Raw genomic sequence first — 19,642 nt, forward strand, 5'->3', positions numbered from 1 at the left:
ATGGCTCTGAGCACTATGGGACTTAACATCTGAGGCCATCAGTCCCCTAGAACTTAGAACTACTTAAACCTAACGACCCTAAGGACAGTCACACACATCCGTGCCCGAGGCAGGATTCGAACCTGCGACCGTTGCAGTCGCGAGGTACCGGACTGAAGCGTCTACAACCGCTCGGTCACCACGGCCGGCTAATAAGTTGTTGAACTTTTATTTTACAATAGTTTAGATTGTTTGGTTTATGTGTCTGTTTTCGTTTACTCGAGCCGTACTAGATAGATAGGGTTTCCTTCCGCTCTGTTAATGTTACTATGTAAATTACAAGTCAATGTTGTTCTCATCTTTATTATTTCGTCAACAGTCTTTTATTCATTTCCAGGAGTTACATCTTTTACCTATTACTGTCTATACTTTTCGTAACCACCAAGCACTTTTGAAGCGATTTTGGATGATGATTTTTAATGATAGTTTTCAATTAGTTCATAACTGCACTGATTATGAGCCTACATTTTAAAAGTGGCAGTTGACTGACGTCGTGGGCCGTATTGTCGAGGTCGTTAGTAGCACTCTCCAATCCCCAGCGTTGCTACACATATTAATAGTGTTTACACCTCTGAAGAGATTTAAATTGTGAACAGAGAAGTGGTTTACTTCACGTGAAGAGTTCATCCGCTGCAGCAGTTGCCATTGGATTTGCTCTGCACTTCGCTGTTCGAGTTCGCAGCAGTGACCACTACACTACGCTGTCTCGTTCCTCTTCTCTGTGTCACTGCGCATACATCACTTGCGATAACCATTCGTCTAGGTGTCCACAACGGCCTCACGTACGTTAACACGATTACTCCTGCGGTACCGTCGTGCATGCTACGACATATTTTTCCCGTCTTTGTATAGATCGCGCATCCTAACTGTTCTCGTGTAATTGGGCTCCTTACAGTTTATGTCCTCAACATATAGAGGAGCAATCTCTACATCCAGTCGTGTTTATAAGAGCGTCCCTGGAAAAAACTTTTCTAACTGTTGGTGCTCCAGTAGGTTCAAAATGGCTCTGAGCACTATGGGACTCAACTGCTGAGGTCATAAGTCCCCCAGAACTTAGAACTACTTAAACCTAACTAACCTAAGGACACCACACACATCCATGCCCGAGGCAGGATTCGAACCTGCGACCGTAGCGGTCGCGCGGTTCCACACTGTAGCGCCAGAACCGCTCGGCCACCAGCGGCCGGCTGTTCCAGTAGGCTCTCTTCTTACAGAATAGCTAAAAAAGTCAGTTCTGCACCTTTCCGACTGAATGAACTGACCGACCCATTTATTTGTCTTTCTTGTGTGTCATACAGACGGGCATTCCCAAACACATCACCGATGTGTGTGCTCATCAGTGACGGTTCATTCACAGTACATTTTTTCGGTACTAATTTTTTCCACAGGCTACTAACCTGAGCATTAACTTTGTCATACCACTGTGCTATCTCACGCTGTAATTCAGCTTTAATATGCGTTTGCTCATTTGTTAAAACATCATTCAATCGGCTGCATTCACGAGCCATTTCTTGGGTTACAATCCTTACAGCCGCACAAAACTCACGCTAAGTGATTCATTAATGTGAACTTATTGTGTTTCTAACCTTAACGAAAAGTCGTCTTCAATATCTTAACTTTTCCCATCAGAACTATCTTTGATATTTCCTTCTCGCTCCACAGCTAAATTCTGAACCTGCGCTCCTGTGCACAGTGTTTCCATTGTGATCTGCGCCATCTTTAGCATAACCACGAAATTCATTAACTGGTTTATCGCATCCAGTACACCTCGATACGCGTATTTAGTGTTGTCATTGCAGTACAATTTCCTGCGGAAAGCAGATTCTGATTGTTCTTCCGCAACCTGATCAAGCGTTATTTTTATTTGACTTCTTACAGCTTTCCTTCTTTTTTTGGACTGTTCTATGTGTCTTTTTGTATTCGTTATAGGCTACCTCACGTAATACACATAAAAAAAGCAATTGCAACACAATTACGTACAATTTGTCGAGATGCGCGTCGCCAGTTGTAATGTGTTCTTCCTTACTGACGACATAAGAAGTGAAACGAATACTTAAATCTCGGAAAATATGTGATGGCACGATGCCCCTACTACTTTAACACATTCGTGTGCCACCGCTGTTTACGTTTGCTTTTTGGTGTATCTGGCCTTGGGGGCTATTGTACATCATAGTTGTTTGAAAGCACCTTGACCGCGAAACTGCTATACTATATTAGCTGGACTTCTGAGAAAAGAATGTATAGGTTCTACTTCGTATGTACATAATACTTAAACGATACGAGGCGTTAAGCTGTATATCGTTCTGTTCTCAAACAATGAGTGCATCAATCTGATTTATCCTTCTGAAACATAAAACTCATACACGAAAATTAAATTATTCTCTCTAAAGGAATTCTACAAATGACTGCAGACACATGTAGCAGAATAGTGATAATTATTATTCAGTAAATGAGGCAGTTCCCAGAGCCCAATACACATGCCTTCCATCGCCTCACAGGAGACAACTGGCGTGCCTGCAGGAAGAGGAACTCTTCGCGTCCCTACCTTTGGTTAAGAAAAAAAAGATATAGTTTTAAAAATTATCCTCAACATTTCTCGTGCACGCAATCTGTGGGTTTCCGCCAACATTGTTTTTCCCACGCACAACGTTACATGCATTTTCCATTACATGGATCTCGTACAAACTATCTATTACATTATAAGATAAAAACTGTTGTACTTGCACGCCCTTTACAAAATATGTTTGATAACGTATTAGCCAGTTTTTCTCAATAAATCAAATTTTTTATTGCTGAATGAGAAAAAAATAGTTTTTTAATTCATCCACCTAGGGATAGTGGCATAGTTAGTAACAAAATTACAGTAATTGTGTAAAAAAGTGATAAAATATTTACAACAGGGGCTGGATTTCAAGAGTTAATAGTAACCACAATGGGTTTTATAGAGAAACATTCAAATATTCACTTAACATTTTACTCACTGTAATAATTACAAGATTTTTCAGGAGTTCCATAATGTCAGCTTCATCAGTATTATCATCATCTGTGCACAGTTTAGGCTTGTGAGTCTCTTCTGATTCATCAATCCATTCGTTACATTGTCTTCCGAGGCATATAATACTGAGCGGTCAGTATGCAATAGATTATTTTGACGACTGTTCGTTGCCCAAGTAAAGGAAATGAGAGATAGATTTTGGATTTTATTTTATTTTATTTTACATTATTTATTTATTGTTTTTGCCTTTTCCTTCAAATGGGTACGATATTCAGTTCTGATGACTTCATTGTGGATGTGAATCAGTCTACTGCACACTTTATCTCTTTTCAGAATATTAGTATTTGTGGCATGGTTTCAGCTCCTGTCACTGGTTTCTCGGCTCCATACCTCAAGACCACACAGAGAAGTAGGGATTCTGCTACTTTGCAGACGTTCATCAGCCTTTCTCTAAGGCGGGTTATCAGAAAGACCAATTTTACTCTGTAGGACTGTGATTCATAAAAATAGAAAACCGTGTCTGATGCATTAAATGAAGACGTACACAGAGACGAGTCATGCACGGACAACACCATCAAGAAATTCCAGAGACATGAAGGAATGTGTGGTACATGTAAACTGAAAGAAAGTGGTAAATAGTCTTCATGGGTTTGCTGCCGGATGACGTTGTGTAAATTCCACAGAATTTCCTCGGAGCAACTGTACGACAAGCAAGGTTGAACCACCTGAAGGTGTTGGACAGTTGGTCCGAGGAAATACTGTGGAATTTGCACAGCGTCATTCGGTGGCAAATACGTGAAGACTGTTTACAAAATATCCACCGGGAAAGCTTGAAAAGTCACGAATGAAAGTTGTTCTCTATAATAATAGCCGCAAATGAGACATTTGTACGTTCAGAGAAATTATTACAAATGAGCTTTAGAAAGCAATGTAAACATATTGCATGCTGACGATTTATAACAATCGTTAATTTCTTTCGGAAAAATGAACTATTTTATTCTAAGCTTTTAGAAAATTTCCGAGTTATTATGACATAGTAAAGATTATAAAATATATATTTATAAGAATCAAATCAGATTTCGCTTTATTTCTTTGGACGTGTTATAGCAATTCCTTCTATGTATCTTCACACTTCGCACCTTCATGATCTGAAATTTTAAATTCACTATTCTTTCGAGGTGGGTACTATTCAAATAAGAGCAGCTGATATTTTGTCGAACAATGTACTCAGCATATTTACAAATTTTTGTTAATAGCTCCTATAATTCAAACAAATTAAATTATTTAACAGTGTAAAAGTCATCTAATCTCTTGTGACAAACTTTTCATCTCAGAGTAGCACTTGAAACCTTCGACATCAGTTATTTCTTGGATGTGTTCCAGTCTCTGTCACCCTATAATGTTTTTACCCTCTATGGCTCCCTCTAGTACAATGGAAACTATTCCGTGATGTCGTAAGAGATGTCCCACCACCCTGCCCCCTTCTTCTTGTCGCTGTTTTCCATATATTTCTTTTCTCACAGTTTCTGCGGAGGATTTCTTCAATCCTTACCTTATCAGTCCACCTTATTTCCAACATTCGTCTGTAGCACCACATCTCAAATGCTTCTATCCTCTTCTCTTCCAAGTTCTCCCAGGGTCCAAACATTCTCAGACATTTCTTCCCCAAATTTAGCCCTATGTTTGATGTTAGTAGAATTCTTTTGGCCAGGAACGCACTTTTGGTCACCGCTAGTCTGCTCTTTACACTAAAGAGCCGGAGAAACTGGCACATCTGCGTAATGTCGTCTTGGGCTCACGCGAGAACGCAGAAGTGACGCAACACGATGAGGCATGGACTCAACTAATGTCTGGAGTGGTGCTGGAGGGAATTGTCACCATCAATCCTGCAGGGCTGTTCATAAATCCATAAATCCCTAAGTATACGAAGGGGTAGAGATTTCTGAACAGCACGTTTCAAGGCATACCTGATACGCTCAGTAAAGTTCATGTCTGGGGAGTTTGATGGCCAGCGAAATTGTGTAAGCTCAGAAGAGTGTTCCTCAAGCCACTCTGTAGCAATTCTGGACGTGGGTGTTGCCGTATTGTCCTGCTAGAATTGCCCAAGTCCGTCCGAATGCACAATGGACATTAATGAATGCATGTGATTAGACAGGATGCTTACGTACGTGTCTCCTGTCAGAGACCTATCTAGACGTATCAGGAGTCCCATATCACTCCAACCGCACATGCCCCACACCATTACAGAACCTCCACTATCTTGAATAGTCCCCTGCTGATAAGCAGGGTCTATGGATTCATGAGGTTGTCTCCATACCCGTACAATTTGAAATAAGACTCGTCCGACCAGGCAACATGTTTCCGGTAATCAACAGCCCAATGTCGGTGTTGACGGGTCCAGACGAGGTGTAAAGCTTTGTGTCGTGCAGTCATCAATGGTACACGAGGGGCCCTCGGCTCCGAAAGACCACACCGATTATGTTTCGTTGAATGTTTGGCACGCTGACACTTGTTGATGGCCCAGCATTGAAATCTGCAGCAATTTGCAGAAGAGCTGCACTTCTGTCACGTTGAACGATTCTCTTCAGTCGTCGTTGGTTCCGTTCTTACAGGATTTCTCGGCCGCGGCGATGTCAAAGATTTGATGTTTTACCGGATTCGTGATATTCGCGTCACACTCGTGAAATGGTCGTGCGGAAAAATCCCCACTTCATCGCTACCTCGGAGATGTTGTGTCGACACAACACCTTGTTCAGACTCACTTAAGTCTTGATAACCTGCCATTGTAGCAGCAGTAACCGATCAAACAACTGCGCTAGACACTATAGGCGTTGCCAACCGCAGCACCATATCCCGCCTTTTTACATATATCTGTATTTGAATACGCATGCCATTACCACTTTCCTTGGCACTTCAGTGTATGTCCTCCTCGATCCGTCCCACATGGGTTATTTTGTTGCCTAGGTAGCAGAATTTCATAACTGAGTCTACTTCGTGCCCCAGTTCAGAAGTTGAGTTTCTCGCTATTCTCATTTCTGCTACTTCTCACATCTTTCCTCTTTCTTCGATTTTCTCTTAATCCATATTCTGTGCCTATTAGACAGTTCGTTGCATTCAATAGATCCTATAATTTTTTTTCTATTTCAGTGAGGATAGCAATGTCATTAGCGAATGTTGTCACTGAAATCCTTTCACCTTGAACTTTAGTCACACTCTTGATCCTTTCTTTTATTTCCATCGTTCCATCATTGCTTCTTCAATGTAGAGATTGAACACTAGGGGCGAAAGCCTGCATCCGTGCCTTACATCCATTTTCATCCAAGTAGTTCGTTCTTTGTCTTCTAGTGTTATTGTTCCCTCTTAGTACATGTAGATATTGTGCACCACCTGTATTTCCCTATAGGTTGCCTCAAGTTTTCTCAGAATTTCGTACATGTTGTACCATTTTACATTGTCGAACAATTTTTCCAGGTCGCGAAATACTACGAATGGTTCTTGATTTCTTTTCAATCTTACTTCCATTGTCAAACGCAACGTCAGAACTGCCTCTCTGGTGATTTTGCTTTTCGTCGAGCCAATCTCATCGTCTTCTAACAGCTCTTCAATTTTTTTCCATTCTCCTGTATGTTATTCTTAACTAGGATCCATGAGCTGCTATGCTGACTATGCGGCCATTCTCCCCACCTCTCAGCTGTTTATATTTTCGGAACTGTGGGGATGATATTTTTCCGAAGGTGTGATGTTCTGTCACCAGATTCGTACATTCTACGAACCAACGTGAAAGATCATTCTGTTGCCACTTCCCCCAAAGTGTTTATAAATCGCGATGGAATGTTTGTAGCCCTTCTGTCTTATTTAATGTTAAGTGGTCCAATGCTGTTTTAAATTCCGATCCTAAAACTGGATCCCCTATCTCTTCCGTATCGACTCTTGTTTCTTCTTGTATTGCGTCACCAGACAAGCCGTCCTCCTCACATCGGGCTCGTACGTACTGTTTCCACATGTACCCTCTCTCTTCTACATTTCCATTGCATTCTTAATGCTAACACATTGCTTTTAATCCCACCAAAAGTGGTTTTCTCTTTTCTGCATGTGGAGTCAGTCCTTTCGACAATCATTTCTTTTTCGATACATTCACATTTTTTATTCAGCCATTTCACCTCAACGTCCTTGCGCTCCTTATTTACTTCGTACCTAATTGGCATGTATTTCTGTGCTCCTGAATTTATCTGAACATTTTTGTACCCCATTCTTTCGTCGATCTGAAGTAGTCTTCTGCTATTCACGATCTCTTCGCAGTACCTTCATTGTACCTACGTTTTTCTTACCAGTTTCTGTGATGGCCGTTTTCAGAGATGTTCATTCTTCTTCAACAGAACTGCCTACTGAACTATTCTTTACCGCAGTATCTGTAGCCTCATAGACCTCCAAGCGTATCTCTTCATTCCTTAATAGCCGTCCTCCGTGGCTGAGCGGTTCTAGGCGCTTCAGGCCGGAGCCACGCGACCGCTACGGTCAAAGGTTCGAATCCTGCCTCGGGTATTGGTGTGTGTGATGCCCCTAGGTTAGTTAGATTTAAGTAGTTCTAAGTTCAAGGGGACTGATGACTATAGGTGTTGAGTTCCATAGTGCTCAGAGCTATTTGAACCATTCCTTAATAATTCCGAAACCCAATTCTTTGCGTATTGAGTTTACTGACTAGTCTCTTATAATACAGCGTACTGTTCATCGTTAGTAAATGGTGATCTTAGTCTATATGTGTTCTGGGTAGACGTTACAATGAATGTAATATCTCAATTTTGGAATCTCTCCCTGACCATGATATGATATAAATGGAATTTTCCCGCATATTCCAGCCTTTTCTAAATATACCTGCTCCTCTTGTGATACCTGAGAGGAATATTCGCTCTTACTTGCTGAAATTTATTTCAGCACCAGTTAAGCTTTCTCCTCTCTTATTCCTACTGTGCCCTTACTGACACGCAACCCCTTCTCCTACTCCTTTCCTTATAACCGCATTCCAATCTCCCATAGCTAATAGATTTTCATCTCACTTTACGTGCTGAATTACCAGTTCAATATCCACATACAATTTCTATATCTCTTGATCATGTGCTTGTGACGTTACCGCTGTTGGTTTGGTGTTTATGCTGATGAGCACAGCTCTATGACTTAACTGTTTACAATAACCTGCCCTCTGACCTACGTTCCTATTCATACTGAATCCTTCTCTCGCGGTATAGGTAATAGTGAACATAACAGCCAGAATGGAAAATGAAATAGTTCTTAAGTAAATATGTAGCTGTGAATCCTAAAATATGAAACAGTGAAAAGATCACTGACAATAAGTTATCTCAAACACTTTCACTTGCGTATTCTCGTATAATATAAAAAATGCTAGCCTCATACCCAAGCACGTTCCAGTAAAAGCCAGGATGCAGTGCGGCGGCAGCAGAATTATCGTAGCCGCTTCACTAAACTGGTAAGTCGGTTTGTACTATTTCGAAAGCAGGAGCCCAAGTGCTTGTAGAGGACGGAGGGGTGGATGTACAATATAATAACACGGGTAGGATTTGTACACTAATGTTCAGCAATTTATAGAAGGGGAAATCAAGGAGAAAAATTATGATCCAAGATACTTGTTGTTGATTGTAGAGCAAATTTTTTTCTTGTCATCAGGATTATGAATGGTTTGATGAGGTATGTCACCACATTCTCGCCAATGACAACTCCTCCATCTCATTGTAGCACTTATACCCAGCGTCATTGATTCTTCACTGGATACACTCTATTCTTTGTCTTTCTCTTCAGTTTTTCCCTTTTACGGCTCCCTCTAGGACCATGGAAGATGTCTTACCACATGTCCCGTCACTCTACCCCCTTACTCTACTAACTGTCTCTTTATATTCCTTTCCTGGCAGATTCTGTGAAGGAACAGCTAATTTCTCAACTTATCAGGTCACTTAGTTTCCAGCATCCTTCTGTAACATCATATTTCAGACTTTCGTTTCTGTTATTTTCCGGTTTTCCAACAGTTCAAAGTTCACTTCCATATAATGCTGAGTTCTAGTCGTCACTCCTCAAACTAAGGCTAATGTCTGATACTTGGAGACATCTTTTAACTGAGAATACTCTGGTTTTCTATGTAGGTCTATTTCTTATTCCTCCTCGTTTCATACACCATACATATTTTTCTTACAGTGTAGCAGAAATCCTTCACTTTGTCTGATACATAGTCCTCCATTTTCATATCACGTATGTCGTTAGTCTCCTTTCTGCTACTTCTCGTTACTAATTTCGGTTTACTCTTAGTCTGTATTTTGTTTTCATTAGAGTATTCCTTTTAACACGCCCTGCAATTCCTCCTCACTTTCGCCGAGGATAGTAATGTTATACGTGAATCATTCTTTTCGTTTTCTTTCACATTGAATTTTAAACCCTACAATATGAACGGTAGGAGAGAAAGGCCACGCTCTTGTATTACAGCCTACCTTTTCGAGGATTTCTCTCTCGATCAATTCAAAAAAATAGTTCAAATGGCTCTGAACGCTATGGGACTTAACATCTGTGGTCATCAGTCCCCTAGAACTTAGAATTACTTAAACCTAACTAACCTAAGGACATCACGCACATCCATGGCCGAGGCAGGATTCAAACCTGCGACCGTGGCGGTCAGGCGCTTCCAGACTGAAGCGCTTAGAACCGCACGGCCACACCGGCCGGCTTCCTCGATCAGTTCTTACGTTTCCCTCTTAGGTCTTGTACTTATTACACACTGGAGTGCAAAACTTAAGGATGAAAGTAACTTTTCAGGATGTATGAGCGGCAAGTAACGTATCGCGATGAAACTTGGACCATAGATATAAATTACGAGTGGTATGTCAAAGTCGTGCCGTACATAAGTATAGGAGGTTCAAAGTTTATTACCCTTGAAATACGTTTTATTTTAATGGCCATTGTAAGACTCTGGTAACATCTATGATACGTAAAAAGAAATCTTGTTTATTTATCTTGACATCAGAGACGAGATAGTCCCGAAATACGTCTTGACGTACACTAAAGAAATCCATTAAGACGAAAGAATATTTATGAGCAATATTGCAGCATTTTCAAATGTTTCAAGTTAAATGTTGCTGTTTGTAACAAACATTTGGAATGAGAACGGCTCTTGTCTGGTTTTCAGGCAAGCGTGCCTATTGCGGCAAACAGTGCCTGAAGCATGACGATCTCCGGGACGCTCATGTTTTGCCGAGTTGCAGGTTGCTGTCTAGTAGGAGATACGCAGTAGAAACGAACAAAAATGATACTTTTACACAAAGACAGTAATTGCACTGAAGTTACCACGATTGACGATGCTCCCCTACACATTACAATAGGCAGAACGTCGTTCTTAAAGGTGTGTGTGACCACCAGGGATGGAAGTGTGTGCTCTGCAACTTTCTGGCCAGAAGAGAAGTAAGGAGTTCTTGCGGTAGGATTTTCCATTGCTTCTCCAGTTCAGTTGACAACTGCCTGATGGTCGCTGATGCTTGTAGGCGTGCTGTACCACTAATCACCAACGAGAAAGCTTAATCATTTACGAGGGGAAGGTGGAAAACAAGTTTACCCTGTTGACTGTGGGCAGAGTTGTGTGATATGAGCGAAAGAATACGGCGGGTGAAAGCGCACGTGCAAGACACCGATACACCATTGGTTAGAGGTCGACCGCGATCAAGCAGATGGCTCTGTCGCAGTGCCTGCGCAAAGCGGAGGCCAGCCGCTCAGTCTTTTCCTGGAGCTATGGAGAGAAGGTGCGTTTTGCAGTCATGGTCGGAGGCGGAAGTGAGAGCTGTTATCCGCTATGAATGGGCACGTGGAGAATCAGGCACAAAAATTCATAACCGCCTTGTTGAAGTGTATGGGTCAGGTGTGATGTTGAGACAAATGGTACGGAGATGGTGCCACCAATTCAGTGATGGACGTCAGCAAGTGCAAGACATACCGAGACCTGGACGGACGCGCACGGTCACTACATATGCAAATGTCAGGAAGGGGGATGACATGATTAAAGCGAACCGGCGTATCGCCATAGATGAAGTAGCGAAATCACAAGATCATCCACGACATTCTTCGATACAGGAAGGTGCCAGCACGATGGGTGCCCCACCAACTGACCCCGACACACATGGAACAGCTCATGGCGTTAAGCAGGGAACAGCTCGTGCGTTACCATGAATCTGGAAATGACCTTCTGTTTCGGATTGTCACGGGTCCACCATTACAAGCCAGAATCGAAGGCTGCATCCACGGAGTGGAAACATCCATCATCACCTGTCCGAAAGAAGTTCAAAAGCACTCCGTCTGCAGGTAAAGTGCTACTCACCGTTTTCTGGGACGCCAAAGGAGTATTGCTGCTGGACGATCTGGAGGATGCAACCATCAATGCTGTGCAGTACTGCGCCATTCTGTCGAAACTGAAAGAGGTGACTCGAAAAAAGCGGCCTGGCCTTCTCAGATCTGGCGTTCTGCCGTTGAATGACAGTGTGAGAAAGCACACGGCGACGGCAACGCAATACAATATTGCAACTATTGGTCGGGAGCGCCTACACCATCCGCCTTACAGTCCGGATCTCGCACCAAGTGACTTATATCTTCACCAACTGCGACATAATCGCGTGTACAAACTGTCATCCAATATTGTAAAATGCTTTTTTATTCCAGCCTCTGATCACAAATGAATTCTTTAGACGATGACCGGTTTCAGTCTGTAAAGACCATCTTCAGATCTTTTTTACACCATCTGAAGATGGTCATTACAGACCGAAACCGGTCATCGTCTAAAGAATTCATTTGTGATCAGAGACTGGAATAAAAATGCATTTTGAATTATATCTGTTTCCTGCTTTGAAGAAGACACTCGGCGGAAGGCGCTTTGACAGCAATGCTGACGTCAAACAAGCCGTTCAACGCTTCTTCCGTATGCAACGCCCAGATTTTTTTCTGGAAGGCTTTTTGTAGCTTATAAAGTGGTATGACAAATGTCTCGATGTACTTAGAAATTATGTAGAAAAATAATAATATGTCTTACTTTATTGTCTCTTTTTTTTCCTTTCACACACAACTTTGACCACAGTCGACAGGGGAAACTTATTTTCCAGCTCCCCTCGTATATTCAGTCCCACGAACCGTTTTGATTTTTAAGCGCTGCCTCCCTTATCAAGTGCTTCTCTGCTGCTGTTGCAGATCGTGACCTAACCCAGCCTCAATATTATTTCCGAATATTCTGTAGAGTGTGTAACGTCTCTTAGCAAAAGACATATTATGTGATAAAGAGAAAACATTGTGTATCATGTTTTGTTATTGTATGGAATTATGTACTTTTTTATTATTTATTTTAGATAATATCTGTGTCGGCGAGTACTGAAACCGCCACAGACGATAAATATCAAACAAAGATGAGAATATGCAACTAGTATAAATAATACAGAACGAACAATAATTTCTCTGTCTTCTTCTTCTTGGAGTTACGTGAGTAGGATAGCCTGTGACGTTGTATTGTATGCTAACGTAGCATTCTTTTGTCGAGACTGAGAGATGTACGCCCTTACGTACTCATTTTAAAGGTGTGTAATAATTAACATATTTAAATGTTTTGAATAGAGTTATTTAATGAAACTTTGCATTATTATTTGTAGTAGCTTGCTTGGCATATTATCCCATCCCTTTAAGACATTTTCAGTTACTTAAATACACTCCTGGAAATTGAAATAAGAACACCGTGAATTCATTGTCCCAGAAAGGGGAAACTTTATTGACACATTCCTGGGGTCAGATACATCACATGATCACACTGACAGAACCACAGGCACATAGACACAGGTAACAGAGCATGCACAATGTCGGCACTAGTACAGTGTACATCCACCTTTCGCAGCAATGCAGGCTGCTATTCTCCCATGGAGACGATCGTAGAGATGCTGGATGTAGTCCTGTGGAACGGCTTGCCATGCCATTTCCACCTGGCGCCTCAGTTGGACTAGCGTTCGTGCTGGACGTGCAGACTGCGTGAGATGACGCTTCATCCAGTCCCAAACATGCTCAATGGGGGACAGATCCGGAGATCTTGCTGGCCAGGGTAGTTGACTTACACCTTCTAGAGCACGTTGGGTGGCACGGGATACATGCGGACGTGCATTGTCCTGTTGGAACAGCAAGTTCCCTTGCGGTCTAGGAATGGTAGAACGATGGGTTCGATGACGGTTTGGATGTACCGTGCACTATTCAGTGTCCCCTCGACGATCACCAGTGGTGTACGGCCAGTGTAGGAGATCGCTCCCCACAACACGATGCCGGGTGTTGGCCCTGTGTGCCTCGGTCGTATGCAGTCCTGATTGTGGCGCTCACCTGCACGGCGCCAAACACGCATACGACCATCATTGGCACCAAGGCAGAAGCGACTCTCATCGCTGAAGACGACACGTCTCCATTCGTCCCTCCATTCACGCCTGTCGCGACACCACTGGCGGCGGGCTGCACGATGTTGGGGCGTGAGCGGAAGACGGCCTAACGGTGTGCGGGACCGTAGCCCAGCTTCATGGAGACGGTTGCGAATGGTCCTCGCCGATACCCCAGGAGCAACAGTGTCCCTAATTTGCTGGGAAGTGGCGGTGCGGTCCCCTACGGCACTGCGTAGGATCCTACGGTCTTGGCGTGCATCCGTGCGTCGCTGCAGTCCGGTCCCAGGTCGACGGGCACGTGCACCTTCCGCCGACCACTGGCGACAACATCGATGTACTGTGGAGACCTCACGCCCCACGTGTTGAGCAATTCGGCGGTACGTCCACCCGGCCTCCCGCATGCCCACTATACGCCCTCGCTCAAAGTCCGTCAACTGCACATACGGTTCACGTCCTCGCTGTCGCGGCATGCTACCAGTGTTAAAGACGGCGATGGAGCTCCGTATGCCACGGCAAACTGGCTGACACTGACGGCGGCGGTGCACAAATGCTGCGCAGCTAGCGCCATTCGACGGCCAACACCGCGGTTCCTGGTGTGTCCGCTGCGCCGTGCGTGTGATCATTGCTTGTACAGCCCTCTCGCAGTGTCCGGAGCAAGTATGGTGGCTCTGACACAGCGGTGTCAATGTGTTCTTTTTTCCATTTCCAGGAGTGTATTATCCGTGGTGCAGAGTTGCGCTACGAACGAACGAGCCGCTGCCGCGGCGTATTCAAACTGCATTAAATGAAATCTATCATACCGCAAAGAAGCGGGAAGGTAATAGTGAAATAAAATTATTTCTTTCAGCTTCCGGACTTGCAGAGCAGAGCAGGAGATTTTGTGATGTGTTTTGCAGGTTGACGCGGGCTGCTGATAATATATTACTAACAGTAAAAAAAAGATAATTTACCTTCGTAATATAATAGGAATCTTGCTGTGCTTAGTTCTGGTCTGGCTAACCTTATAGTAAAAAAAAAAAAACGTATTTTTCTCCGATAATAGTCTCATATTCTTGTGCTAGTCGTGGTACTTATTGGTGTTTTACTGATAACAAAAATCCACTGCAAAATTTTGTTGTTGAACAATCATTGCGAACTGTAACATCAATGCTCATAACAAAGTAATTTTCATTAACATTTTCAATAACTATAAAGTAGGGAAGATATGTTGAGTTTTATAGTGAGTTACAGTAACGAAAAATGTTCCTTTAATAGAAAGCCAGATACAGAACAATAAGAATACAATATATTCTGTTTTGTTGAGAATTAATGATTATACAGAACTTCATGGCACAGCATTACTAAAAGGTACTTCGCGGCTCTTTTCGTATATGCGTTGTTACGCAAATATTAATAATAATAGTAATAAAACAAAATAAACAGAAGAGAGCTTACGAAGCGAAAAGTGTTCTTATCAGCACCATTGTGATCAAAAAACTATTAATATTTTAATAAACGTGAAGAAGGAAAAGCCAGTTCTCTCGGAGTTTTAAAAATTTACATGGTTTGCTCAATAGATGAACAGAATTTTCATGTTTCGGACCGCTTCTGTTCTCCTTCGAGAGCAAGGGTTTACCTCCCCGGTGGACAGATCCCTTGCGGACCAGTACTTTCCAAACCCCTCATCTTTTTCCTCTTTTTGTGAAATAAAGGTATATTTACGTCAGTGCGGAGAGCGCGTCATTACGGGGGCGAACTCTCGCCAGAGCTTTGTGCGGCAGTGGAAGGGGCAAGGAAGGGGGGGTGGGGGAGGCGGGGGTGGGGGCGACGGGACAGGGCGGCAGGGGCGGATGCGCCACTGTGACCGATGGCGTTTTGAATGCTCTATTTTTCATTCGCCCTCGCAGAAACAGATAATTACGGAGGAGCGGCGCGCAGGAACTAATGAAGCCCGGCGCTGCCCGGCCGTGGCAGCCGGAGTGATCTCCAAATCGCGCTGTCTTAATCTCCGTCGCGAGTGCGCGAGATTAATGATTCGTTTACTAGTTCATCAGCAGCGCTGCAAATCTGCACGCGTCCGGATGACCCGCCAGATGGCTTCCCGAATTGTATTCGACAAGTCGGCGAAAGACTGTACCGCGCCTGAGACAATACCTCATTTTCTAAAGTTTTCTTTTTCATTGCTGTCACTGCCAATCAGCATTCTATAGAATCCTCAACCGAGCGTTCTAAACACATGCATTTTCAGGTACAGTCTTCATTCCGCCCAATGATCTATTGCGAAAGTTTGTGTGCCCATCATCACACCTCCTTCGAATCTTAAATATTTTCCCTAAATGTTAGCCGGCCGGAGTGGCCGAGGGGTTCTATGCGCTACAGTCTGGAACCGCGCGACCGCTACGGTGCTCAGAGCCATTTGAACCCTAAACGTTATCACTTCATTCCCTCGCTTGAATGATCTCTCTCCATATTTCTTGTAATTGGATCGATACGTTGGGAGGATCGAAAGTGGAAAAATACTTTTCCTTATAGGAGAAGATAAACATTTCCACGGAATTTTCATTTAAGCAGAAACACTTTTTAGGGTTCCATACCTCAGTCGATGAAAATGAAACCCTTATGGATCATTTTATATTACGTCTGCCTGTCTCTCTGTATGTCTGCCCAGCTTTTAAAGACCCGTCATTCTCAGGTACGGGTAGAGATATCCATTTGAAATTTATGTCAGATGCTCAGCTCTTTGGTCCCTTGGAGATGTGAAAAATTTAAGCTTTTTCATCGCAGTCGAAACATACGGTCATCAATAGCAGATGTTTCAATACTCGCAAAATCACGCATCAGAACCTATAGGCTGTTTCCTGTTGACCTAGAATCTTAGAAGTTGACAAGATACAAGTTTCCACGATGCAAAAATTGATTCAAATGGCTCTGAGCACTTTGGGACTTAACATCTGAGGTCATCAGTCCCCTAGTCTTAGAAATAATTAAACCCAATTAACCTAAAGACATCACACACCTCCGTGCCCGAGGCAGGATTCGAAGCTGCGACCGTAGCAGCAGCGCGGTTACGAACTGAGGCGCCTAGAACCACTCGGCCACAAGCGCCGGTTTTCACGGTGCAAGTAAAGGAGAAAATACACAAATTATTAATTTGTAGTTATATCACATAAAATATACATTTCTCTGCCATTTTTATATCTATCCATCCATTAAGATCTTTCTTCTCAGGAAATTTATGACAGGTACTAAGGTCTACTGTAATTCGACAGCGTAAAAAATTTATACTTCAAATGATAAAGCCATTTACGTCACATGTTTTGATACTCGCAAACTCACTCATCAGAACAACGCTTCACTTCTCAATGACTTGAGGGTCCGACACAGACAACACGAGAAACGGATTGCACTGTAAACTGTGGGCGTCTTTACCCAATTGGGTAAGGAGACTAGGTTAGGGACACTTGATGCCGAAGTGGCGTCCCAAAGAACGCTTGCACCAGGTCACTGAGCCGTACGAAGTTATTATTCATATACAAAGGGCGTTCAAAAAGTTTTATAAAGTCATCTCTAAGTTTTTTATTTTTTGCGGGAGGTTCAAAAATGGCTCTGAGCACTATGGGACTTAACTTCTGAGGTCGTAAGTCCCCTAGAACTTAGAAACACTTAAACCTAACTAACCTAAGGACGTCACACACATCCATGCCCGAGGCAGGATTCGAACCTGCGACCGTAGCGGTCTCGCGGTTCCAGACTGTAGCGCCTAGAACCGCTCGACCTCTCCGGCCGGCTTTGCGGGAGGAGAATTAAACTTTTTTGTGAACGTACTTGGAACATTTAGCTATACATTGAGCCTACTCAGTGTAGCCTCCATCAGCTGTGACGCATCAGGCCCTACGTTCTTTCCGTAATGTAAATGCACTTTGGTAAAATTCTGGGGATTGACTTTTACACAATCGCTTGACTCTGGAAATAAGGTCTTTCTCACTATGAAATGTTTTACCGTGCAAGTGGGCCTTCAGACGACCAAAGAGGTGAAAATCAAACGGAGCCAAGTGCGGGCTGTAAGGAAGATGAGGCACAATTTTCCAACACATTTTCCTGATATTCTCCTGCATCATAAGGGCTGTATACGGTTTGGCATTGTCATGGTGTAGTCTGATGAGATGACTCTGAAGCTGTGGCCTGTGGTCCTGATGGCACGTCGCAGCTGGTCCAATGACAAGCAGTAACGGTCCCGGTCAATTGTAGAGCCAGGTTCCTAACAGTCAAAGATTATGACACAACACTGATCCCAGAAGAAGGAGGCCATCATCTTTCGGCCTGCCGTTAGTGAAAGTCTTGGTTTCTTCTTCCGAGGGGAACGCGCATGACCCCTCTCCATGGATTGGTTTTTGCTCTCAGTTTCGGACAAAAACAACCGTGTTTCATCCTGGGTAATGACGCCGCCAAAACACTGCTTCCACTCTTCATTAAAGGTCTTCATGAGACCCACGCACACATTCTTCCTCATCGTTTTCATTTCTCTTGTCAGTAATCTAGGCACCCAACGTGCACAGATTTTTCTGTACCCTAGTGACTGTACCAGTGATACCACACTACCCAATGACAAACGAGTCATTTCAGCAAGCTGTCGTGTCGTCACACATATGTCATTTTGGATCATTTGATCAATGGTCTCTTTATTCACATCACTCACTGACGTCGATGGCCTGCCGCATCGTGGATTGTCCACTAGAAAGAAATTGTTTTGGTTGGCAGGAGAGCCAACACCGTGTTACTAGAAGGAGGCCGAAAGGCACGCGTTTTAGCTCACGCAGGCTGGCGTGAGGTCTGGAACAGGACAAGGAAATTAGAATTTAGAAAAACGGACGTAGCTGGTGGAATACTTAACTTTAATCCGTTAATGGTGAACGTCGGTCTGGACGGTACATGATTCAATATCAATAGTAACTGATAATGGCGCCTTGCTAGGTCGTAGCAAATGACGTAGCTGAAGGCTATGCTAAACTATCGTCTCGGCAAATGAGAGCGTATTTTGTCAGTGAACCATCGCTAGCAAAGTCGGTTGTACAACTGGGGCGAGTGCTAGGAAGTCTCTCTAGACCTGCCGTGTGGCGGCGCTCGGTCTGCAATCACTGATAGTGGCGACACGCGGGTCCGACGTATACTAACGGACCGCGGCCGATTTAAAGGCTACCACCTAGCAAGTGTGGTGTCTGTCGGTGACACCACAGAAATCAGCTTCTTTAAACCTCTGCAGCCACCGCTAGATACTGCTGCGATCCACTGTGTCCTCACCATAAATAAGAAGCAACTACCTGTGAATCTATGTGGCAGAGTCATCGCCGGTCTTGATGAAGAACTCTATCACCGACCGTTGTCACAACCTGACATCTACTTCACGGTCCATTATGGCTCACCTGTAAATAAAAGAAAATACTTTTATATACCAACTTATAACTAAATGTTCCAAGTATGTTCAGAAAAAATGTCATTCTCCTCCTGCAAAAAATTAAAAAATTAGAGACGACTGCGCCCAACTTTTTGAACGCCCTTTGTACATAATTAAATTTATACGCAACCCCCAGAGCTCGGGATCTACTCGCATCTGTCCGATTTTCTTTTTTTAGTCATCACTCCTTCGATGGTTTTCATGCCCTTTCTCTCTTTTTGCATCCTGTGCTAATGTTTTCGTTCATATGTAACTATTACACGAAACGTCATCAATAAACTGTTTCGCACATCCTTGTCTAGATCAACCTCTACCACAAAAGTGGATGGGGAGGGGGAATTACAGTTTGTCACAACCTGTGGCACCCGCCGAAATGTAAATTGCCATCACGACCGCTTTTAGCGTACCACAGTCAAAGAAAATTTTATTGGGCCTGATTTGAACCGACGATAAATTTTTATGTTCGAATTTTATATTAGGGTCAATCATAAACAAAAAGAAACTATGACAGAATGACATATGTGAAGACGTTTTAACAGAGAGGGCAAAAAAATGGAAGAAAGGGAAATGTTCAAGGAAAACATTGAATACTATGATAAATTTAAATAGAAAAGAAAGCACAGCAAGGATAATTAGAACTGAAACTGATTTTGATAGACATTTAAGAGCGGACTGAAAGAATACCAAAATACAAGTTGTGTATTTCATAAACGAAAATGGCATACTTCGCTTAAGCAACAC

The sequence above is a fragment of the Schistocerca serialis genome, chromosome 6 (assembly GCF_023864345.2).
Source record: "Schistocerca serialis cubense isolate TAMUIC-IGC-003099 chromosome 6, iqSchSeri2.2, whole genome shotgun sequence".
Classification (NCBI taxonomy): Eukaryota; Metazoa; Arthropoda; class Insecta; order Orthoptera; family Acrididae; genus Schistocerca; species Schistocerca serialis.